Genomic DNA, 9,707 nt, shown 5'->3' with positions numbered 1-9,707 from the left:
ACAGTGGCAGTGAATTTGTTTTGGTATAAAAGATAGTATGTATATGGAATCTAGAAAAATGGTACTGATGAACCTACTTCCAAGGCACAAATAGAAACTCAGACATAGAGAACGAAATTATGGACACAGTGGGAGAAGTAGTGGGTGGGGCAAACTGAGACTGTAGTTGGAATACACTACCATGTGCAAAGTAGATAGCTCGTGGGAGGTTACAGGAATCTCAGTCTGGCGCTCTCACCTAGAAGGGGTGAAAATGGTGGGGCAGAGCAGAAGGGAAGTTCAAGAGGGAGGGGACTGATAAAGAATCTGCCTGCCAATGCCTGTGCCCAGACATAGGTTCAATTCCTGGGTCGGGAAGATGCCTTGGTGTAGAAAATGGCAACTCTCTCCAGTATTCTTGCCTAGAAAATTTCATGCACAGAAAAGCCTGGCTGGCTACAGTTGATAGAGTCCCAGAGAGTTGGACACCACTGAACGTGAGGAAGGAAGGAATGACTGATTCACGTTGTTGTACAGCAGAAACCAGCACAACAGTGTGAAGCAATTATCCTCCAATTAAAAAAAAAAAGATGACATGTACAGTAACAGGTAGTGCATCTACAAAAATAAAGGGCACCTGAGCTTGCATTCTGTGTGCAGCATTCACGTATCACTTCATCTAAAAGGCAGTGTGTAGATCCCTCTTAATATGACTCACTTAACAAGCAATACATTTTACTTTAAAATTATGCACCTCGTGTGACTAAATCAACCAGAAGATTGATACTTGGTATAAAAACATATTTATATTATAATATTTTTGGACAAATTATAATCTTGATTGAAAATGTTACTGTGAAAATGAGAAAGATTTTTATTTAACTTCATTGAAACTGTTTAGATAGTGATAAATGATGAAAACTCATGTTTCTTGTTTTTATTGAAAGATTTGTTTAATGGAATTCAGTACATAACCAATTCACCTCAGTTGTTTGATTTTTAAAGTACATTTTACTGAAATATCCTTCATTAGAAAAATTCTACTTTCAAGATAAAAAATCCCTTCAAATCCAAATGGCAGTTACATAAAATAGGTCAAGTTGATCCTCTGACTCAAGGGACATGAAGAGTGGATCTGAGTCAAAATACAATGGAAAAGAAAAGGATGTGACACAAAGTGAAGCAGAAGAATGTGGTGTGTGCTCTTAAAGTTTTCATTAACAACTTAAAAGTAAACTTCTTTAAGTTGAAGCTCAAGTATTAGTGTTTATTCAAACAGTAGATTTCACATTATTGTAACTACAATATATAAATCAACAAAAGACACTGAACATTTTCTATGCTATTCCTTTCCCTCTTTCTGTTGCAACAACCTAAGTAAATTGAGTTTTTATGAACTTTCACTGTTGGGATCAATAATGTGTGTGACAACTGTCAAAGCATAAAGCCCAGGGGTCTGAGGTTTTACTGAAGAGGAGACTGGCCTGAAAATGGAAACAGTGACCCTCAGATGTGATATTTCACTATCTGTTGATAATAGACTTTGGGGAAAACTACTGTAAGTGTAGGACTCCAGTTAACCTCCATTATCATCTTTCTCCTAATATATTTCCACTTAGCTACAAAAAATTATAGACTTAATCTATAAAAGTTTTGAAACACTATGTTATACACTTGAAACTAACATAATGTTTTAATCAACTGTACTTCAATCTAAAAATATCTTGAAAGGCAATCCACTCCAGTATTCTTGCCTAGGAAATCACGGACAGAGGAGGTTGGCAGGCTACAGTCCATGGAGTCCCAAGAGTCAGACACAACTGAGTGACAAAACAACAAAATGTCCATGAATGAGTGTAAAAATGTAGGTATTTATTTGAAGCATTTCCAGTTTTGACAAATTAGCAAATTTCCAAATACTGAATCTGTGAAAAATGAGGATTGGCTAATTGTCTTGCCATAAATTATGCATATTTAAATACAGGAAAAAAGATCATAGACTTGTAAGGATCATTCTCACCCTTGAACACTTAGGGAGAAAAAGCATTTTGATTAGTTTTGGAGTAAGATTCATGGTTAGTTTTATGTCAGCCAATAGTAATGCCTAGTTCTCTTGTATTTTCTGGTTCTGATCAAGCTGCATGACTTACTTTTGACTTTGCTGCTCTACATATCTGTATATGGTGCTTAGTGCTTGTGCTCAGTCGTTAAGTCATGTTCAGCTCTTTGGAACCCATGGACTGTAGTCTGCCAGGCTCCTCTGTCCATAGGATTTTCCAGGTAAGAATCCTGGAGAGGTTTGCCATTTTCTTCTCTAGGGGATATTCCTGACCCAGGGATGGAACTCATGTCTCTTGCATTGGCAGGCAGATTCTTTACCAGTAAGCCACCTAGGAAGCCTATATTGTGGTTACCCTTCTCTATAGTTCTGATAATTTCATCCATCTGCAAGCCACATTGGAAAACTGATGTGGACAAGCCATACTGCTTTAGTAACAAACTTTCGCTTCCCTAGAATACCATCTCCTTTTGACTGTTTAGGTAGTAGGCTTTCAGAAAAGTTTGAACACAATTAATTATAATTTCAGCATCATCCACAATATAGTATACCCCATTTTTCTAATTTCTTGGGCATGTTTGGCTCTACTATCCCTAGGCTCTTGGCCTATAACCTCATATCTCTTTAATATTCAGGTGCCCTATTGAACAGTTTGGGCCTTCTGCTTTTGGGTGCCACCTGAAGAATAAAAGATTTTCAGTTACAAATTTTCTAAGCTATCAGTGGCATGAACCTCTTTGGTATATCTGTTCACTCAGGCCCATAACTAGAGAAGTTGCAACATATTTTCAGGTTTTATCTTGAAATCCTTAGCGTCATCTCTTATGGAACACTGTGCTCTCTTTGGAAAGCATAAGTAGTCTATGATAGAATCAGATGTCATGTGTTGTTGTGCTTTGTGAGGCAAAGCAGCAGTTTTCAACTGGTGGTGTTAAAACCAGAATTGCTGCTAAACATCTTACAGTGCAAAGCACGTGTGTGCATGCGTGCTAAGTTGCTTCAGTCGTGGCTGACTCTTTGCAACCCTGTGTATTGTAGCCTGCTAGGCTCCTCTGTCTATGGGGATTTTCCAGGCAAGAATACTTAGTAGGTAGCCGTGTCCTCCTCCAGGGGATCTTCCTGACCCAGGGGTCAAACACATGTCTCTTATGTCTCCTGCTTTGGCAGGTGGGTTCTTTACCACTGGCACTACTTGGGAAGCCCTCACAGTGCAAAGGACAGAACTCCACAAAAAGAATCTACTAGCCCAATATGTTAATAGGGTTGAGGTTGAGAAACTTTTCTGTAATTAACAAGTGATTCCTTCTACTATAATCCTATGTGTGAGATGCCCAGATGTTGGTCTACCGTAATTCATTCATAACCATTAAGTATTACTTATTAGTATAAATTGATGGTGGATATTTTTGTCAAATAATGATTATGCAATTTAGAATAACTTGCATAAGTAGAACAGTTTATAGATTAAAAAATTTACCTTTCACATTTTTACCTTATTCATCAAGATATGACTTAAAAAAATACTGTTTTCCCCATATTTAGAGAAGGAGAATTCTATAATATTAACCATAACTAAGCCTTAGCGAACATTCAGTGTGTTCCTAGTTCTTCAAGATGCAAGACCTAAAAATAAGTAGAGTAGATTTCTCAGAACGGCATTACTAGATAATATATGATAAATACAAAAAAAAAAAAGAATCACTTTTTAAAAAGATGCTTGGATTCTCCACTCAGATCCCGTTTAAAGCGCGAATGTGCTAACCTCCAGCCGCTGTGAGAGTTGGAGACTGTGTGTGTGTGTGTGTGTGTAAGGTGCTACAGTTGTGTCCGACTCTTTGTGACCCCCTGGACTGTAGCCCGCCAGGCTCCTTTGTCCTTGGGATTCTCTAGGTAAGAATATTGTAGGGTACTGCCATGCCCTCCTCCAGGGTATCTTCCCAACCCAAGGATCAAACCTGTGTCTCTATGTCTCCTGCATCGCCAGCTGGGTTCTTTACCACTAGCGCCACCTGGGAAGCCCATTACTCATTAAATCTCCTCCTTCTCTTCCTACCCCACGCCAGCTTCTCCAGAGAATTAGCCACAACTTTCAAGAGCCACCTTACCCTGGGAAACTTCGTTCACCCAACCCCCACTCCCAGGGTGGTCAGTAACCAGTGGCTCACTAATGTATTTATGTGAGTCGGGCTTTTTTTCCCTATTTGGAGGCAACTGTAGCTAGGTTTTATGTGAGACTACATACTTGCCCAACTCTTCCCTTCGCTCTTCTTTTCATTCCCTCTGCTGTTGGGTTTTATGAAGCACATTCCATAAATTATGTGCATCTAAATAATTTTCTCCTTCTTGTTCTTGGAAAACTAAGTTAAAACATTTGGTACTCTGTCTTCCCCTCCACCACACCTGTGCTTAGAGCTGCATCTCCATATGAGATAGCTAGGCAAGAACTAGGACTGCTCCATGCCAATGGAATGGTAAAAACTAGAATATTTATCGTGTACAGGCAGGAATTGAAAGAGTAGGATAGTAGTGGATCCCAAGAATGCTAGATAAAAAAGAGGAGAAACAGAGTTGGTCCTCAAAAGCTGATTCTGTGGACGGGATTCTAGTGTGGCATTAATTACTGGCCAGTGAAAGTGAAAGTGTTAGTCACTCAGACATGTCCAACTCATTGCCATCCCATCGACTGTAGCCTGCCAGGCTGCTCTTCCCGTGAAGAATTCTTCAGGCAAGAATACTGGAGTGGGTAGCCATTCCCTTCTCCAGGGGATCTTCCCAACCCAGGAACTGAATTCAGGTCTCCTATACTGTAGGCAGATTCTTTGCCATCTGAGCCAATAGGGAACCCAAATAAAAAAGAGGAAAAGCAGAGGTTGTCCTCAAAAGCAGACTCCGTGGATAGTATTCTAGTGTCACATTACTTACTGTCCAATGAATTCCCTCGTTATTCATCACTTATCTTTGCCGTGCATAGTTGCTATGCCTTTCAGCTGTTGCTATCCCTTTCACCAGGAGGGATACAAGTGAAAAGGAATGCCCTAAATCATTCAATAACTCTGGCATTTAAAGAAAGTTTAGAGTATCAGTCAAATAAGCATAGGTATCAGTAAGCTTAAGGTATCAATAAACTCATGAGTATTAAATCCAGTTTAGATTCATTTGCATAATAATCACAATCATAACATGATATGTAAAGCAATTCATTTACTTGTCTTTATCCTTAGTTGAAAGGCAGGTTGGAAAGGTAGTTGGCGCTTATCTTGCTTTGAAAGTGAAAGTGTTAGTTGTTTAGTCATGTCCAACTCTTTCCATCCCATGACCTATACCCCACCAGGCAAGAATACTGGAATGAGTGTTCATTCCCTTCTTAATTCCTGGTATCCTGCATTACAGGGAAGATCCCCTGGAGAGTTCCATGGACAGAAGAGTCTGGCGGGCTATAGGCCATGGGTTCGCAAAGAGTAAAACATGAGTAAGTGAGTAACACATCTTGCTTTAGGACTGTGCAAAACCCTCAAAGGAGAAAATGTCTCACGAAATGATAATGTTGCTTTCCTGAGAGTGTACACTCACTTCCTCATACTTCATCAAGAACTAAGGTAAAATCTTTCTATGAATTGACCTGGAAAGTTTTGAGTTTGCTAAGGAAACAGAAAGATTACAAACCAAAGAAGGTATAAGACTTGGCTACCATGGACCTGGGAGAGTAGGACTAAGAGTGCCTCCTGAGGGGACTGGATTAAAGGGAGTAAAAGTAAACTTGAATTAAAAAGGGTTTGCTAAAGTAGAGTAACTCTTCCATTATACAGTTTAACATCATGAAAGTATTTGAGGATACGGTTGTAATTTGCTGGAGGGTCAACTTGTGCAAGTTTAGGGAAAGAACTGACTCACATTAATGGAAGCAGAGATGTAAGAACTGTCATGACAGAGTGTGGAAGGAGAGACCAAAAGGCTCAGGTAATTGTGTGTGCTACTATTGAATTGTGCATGCTATAATGGGGTTACTGGAAAAACCACTAACTTCTACTGACTAGAGATTAAAATCTCCTATGGTGGAAAATCCTATTTATGGATAGTTAAAAGGATCTCAGGAGGGCCTTAGGGATCCTTTATCTAAGATGATAAAGGACACAGCAGTGAGGGAAACATAAGCTTCCTTGAGATCAGCAGTGGCTGTTACTGGGTAGGCTAAGATTGAGGGTAGAAACTGCTCTTACACAATTTTGTGTTTGTGTGTGTGTTATGACATGTCTCTGTCTCTTTTCTATTAGAAAATTGTACCAGGCTTGTGTTGAATATATTGGATTTCTCAAAAAAAATTTTTTAATGGAGGTGTAATTGACATAAAACATAATGATTTGGCATTTGTATACTTGACAAAATGATCACCACAATGTCTGTTTAATGTCTGTCACCACTTGTAGTTGCAAAATGCTTTCTTTCTTGTGATAAAAGCTTTTACTCTGTTAGCAAATTCCAAATATACAATGAATTTACCATATTGTGCATTACATTCCCATGACTTATAGTCACCAGGTTGTACATTACATCCCCATCTTTCTTTTAAATTTTATTTTAAGCTTTGATTTTATAGCTGTTGAGTTTCATTATTAGTATTTTTCTCTAATATTTTTATTTCTATTGTAATCAATTTTAAAACTTTCACATGAGTGTTTTGTAAATGCAGTTCTATTTGGCAATGCAATTGAGACAGGCTGGGAACTGGGACCCGTTTCTGTGATGCTGCAATGCTTGCCCTTGTTCAGATGTCTCCTAGAGCACCAAAATCTGACAACCCACTCCAGTGTTCTTGCCTGGAGAATCCCAGAGATGGGGGAGCCTGGTGGGCTGCCGTCTATCGAGTCGCGCAGAGTCGGACGTGACTGAAGCGACTTAGCAGCAGCAGCAGCAGCACCAAAATACAGAAACACTAGAAGGGAGTAAAAATAACTGTGTGCAATTGCAGTCAGGGCAAATTTCTGACAAAAGATACAAAAAGACCAAAAAATCTCAACTGCCATTTCTGAAGAGCCAGAAGCAAAAGCAGGGGTTCAAGAGCAAAAACTGTGCATGCCTCCTGCACAGGATCCCAAAGGGGTGGGCAAAACACCTAAGCCACCCCTACGGGCCGACCCCGGGACAAATCCCGACGTTTACCATAGAAGGAACAAGCTCACCTATCTTTCAGGGTTGAGCCAGCAAGGGAAACTGTTACTTGTTTTTGTAGTCTGCTGCTGCACCAGGGTCCCCAGTAAAGCCTTGACTGAATATCTTGTCCAGCAGCTGATCAGTGTCTCTCGATTGAGGAGGCCAAGAAGCCCAGTCGGTAACAAATTATTCAATGTTTTGTTTTTTTTTTTCTCTTGATGAGTTAATTCATAATCTGCGTATAATTCAGTTCAGTTCAGTCACTCAGTCGGGTCCGACTCTCGGGTCCAACTCTTTGCGACCCCATGAATCGCAGCACATCAGGCCTCCCTGTCCATCACCAACTCCCGGAGTTCACTCAGACTCACGTCCATCGAGTCCGTGATGCCATCCAACCATCTCATCCTGTGTCTTCCCCTTCTCCTCCTGCCCCCAAACCCTCCCAGCATCAAAGTCTTTTCCAATGAGTCAACTCTTTGCCTGAGGTGTCCAAACTACTGGAGCTTCAGCTTTAACATCATTCCTTCCAAAGAAATCCCAGGGTTGATCTCCTTCAGAATGGACTGGTTGGATCTCCTTGCAGTCCAAGGGACTCTCAAGAGTCTTATCCAACACCACAGTTCAAACGCATCAATTCTTCGGCGCTCAGCCTTCTTCACAGTCCAACTCTCACATCCATACATGATCACAGGAAAAACCATAGCCTTGACTAGATGGACCTTAGTCGGCAAAGTAATGTCTCTGCTTTTGAATATACTATCTAGGTTGGTCACAACTTTTCTTCCAAGGAGTAAGCGTCTTTTAATTTCATGGCTGCAGTCACCATCTGCAGTGATTTTGGAGCCCCCCAAAATAAAGTCTGACCCTGTTTCCACTGTTTCCCCATCTATTTCCCATGAAGTGATGGGACCAGATGCCATGATCTTCATTTTCTGAACGTTGAGCTTTAAGCCAACTTTTTCACTCTCCTCTTTCACTTTCATCAAGAGGCTTTTTAGCTCCTCTTCACTTTCTGCCATAAGGGTGGTGTCATCTGCATATCTGAGGTTATTGATATTTCTCCTGGCAATCTTGATTCCAGCTTGTGTTTCTTCCAGTCCAGCATTTCTCTGATGTACTCTGCATAGAAGTTAAATAAGCAGGGTGACAATATACAGCCTTGACATACTCCTTTTCCTATTTGGAACCAGTTTGTTGTTCCATGTCCAGTTCTAACTGTTGCTTCCTGACCTGCATACAGATTTCTCAAGAGGCAGGTTAGGTGGTCTGAGATTCCCATCTCTTTAAGAATTTTCTACAGTTTATTGTGATCCACACAGTCAAAGGCTTTGGCATAGTCAATAAAGCAGACATAGATGTTTTTCTGGAACTCTCTTGCTTTTTCCATGATCCAGTGGATGTTGGCAATTTGATCTCTGGTTCCTCTGCCTTTTCTAAAACCAGCTTGAACATCTGGAAGTTCACGGTTCACGTATTGCTGAAGTCTGGCTTGGAGAATTTTGAAAATTACTTTACTAGCATGTGAGATGAGTGCAACTGTGCGGTAGTTTGAGCATTCTTTTGCATTGCCTTTCTTTGGGATTGGAATGAAAACTGACCGTTTCCAGTCCTGTGGCCACTGCTGAGTTTTCCAAACTTGCTGGCATATTGAGTGTAGCACTTTCACAGCATCATCTTTCAGGATTTGAAATAGCTCAACTGGAATTCCATCACCTCCACTAGCTTTATTTGTAGTGATGCTTTCTAAGGCCCACTTGACTTCACATTCCAAGATGTCTGGCTCTAGATGAGTGATCACATCATCATGATTATCTGGGTCATGAAGATCTTTTTTGTATAGTTCTTTCATGTATTCTTGCCACCTCTTCTTAATATCTTCTGCTTCTGTTAGGACCGGACCATTTCTGTCCTTTATAGAGCCCATCTTTACATGAAATGTTCCCTTGGTATCTCTGATTTTCTTGAAGAGATCTCTAGTCTTTCCCATTCTGTTGTTTTCCTCTATTTCTTTGCATTGATCTCTGAAGAAGGCTTTCTTATCTCTTCTTGCTATTCTGTGGAACTCTGCATTCAGATGGTTATATCTTTGCTTTTCTCCTTTGCTTTTCGCACAGGAGGGCCTAGCGGAGCTATCCCACGTTGAAGGTCAGGAACGGTGACGGTAAGGAGATACCCCTCATCCAAGGTAAGGAGCAGCGGCTGTGCTTTGCTGGAGCAGCCGTGAAGAGATACCCCACGCCAAGGTAAGAGAAACCCAAGTAAGATGGTAAGTGTTGCAAGAGGGCATCAGAGGGCAGACACACTGAAACCATACTCACAGAAAACTAGTCAAACTAATCACACTAGGACCACAGCCTTGTCTAACTCAATGAAACGAAGCCATGGCTACGCAGCAACCCAAGACAGGCGGGTCATGGTGGAGAGGCCTGAAGGAATGTGGTCCACTGGAGAAGGGAATGGCAAGCCACTTCAGTATTCTTGCCTTGAGAACCCCATGAACAGTATGAAAAGGCAAAATGAT

The sequence above is a fragment of the Oryx dammah genome, unplaced genomic scaffold (assembly GCF_014754425.2).
Source record: "Oryx dammah isolate SB20612 unplaced genomic scaffold, SCBI_Odam_1.1 HiC_scaffold_24, whole genome shotgun sequence".
NCBI classification, from domain to species: Eukaryota; Metazoa; Chordata; class Mammalia; order Artiodactyla; family Bovidae; genus Oryx; species Oryx dammah.
Note: the sequence above shows the minus strand (reverse complement) of the source record.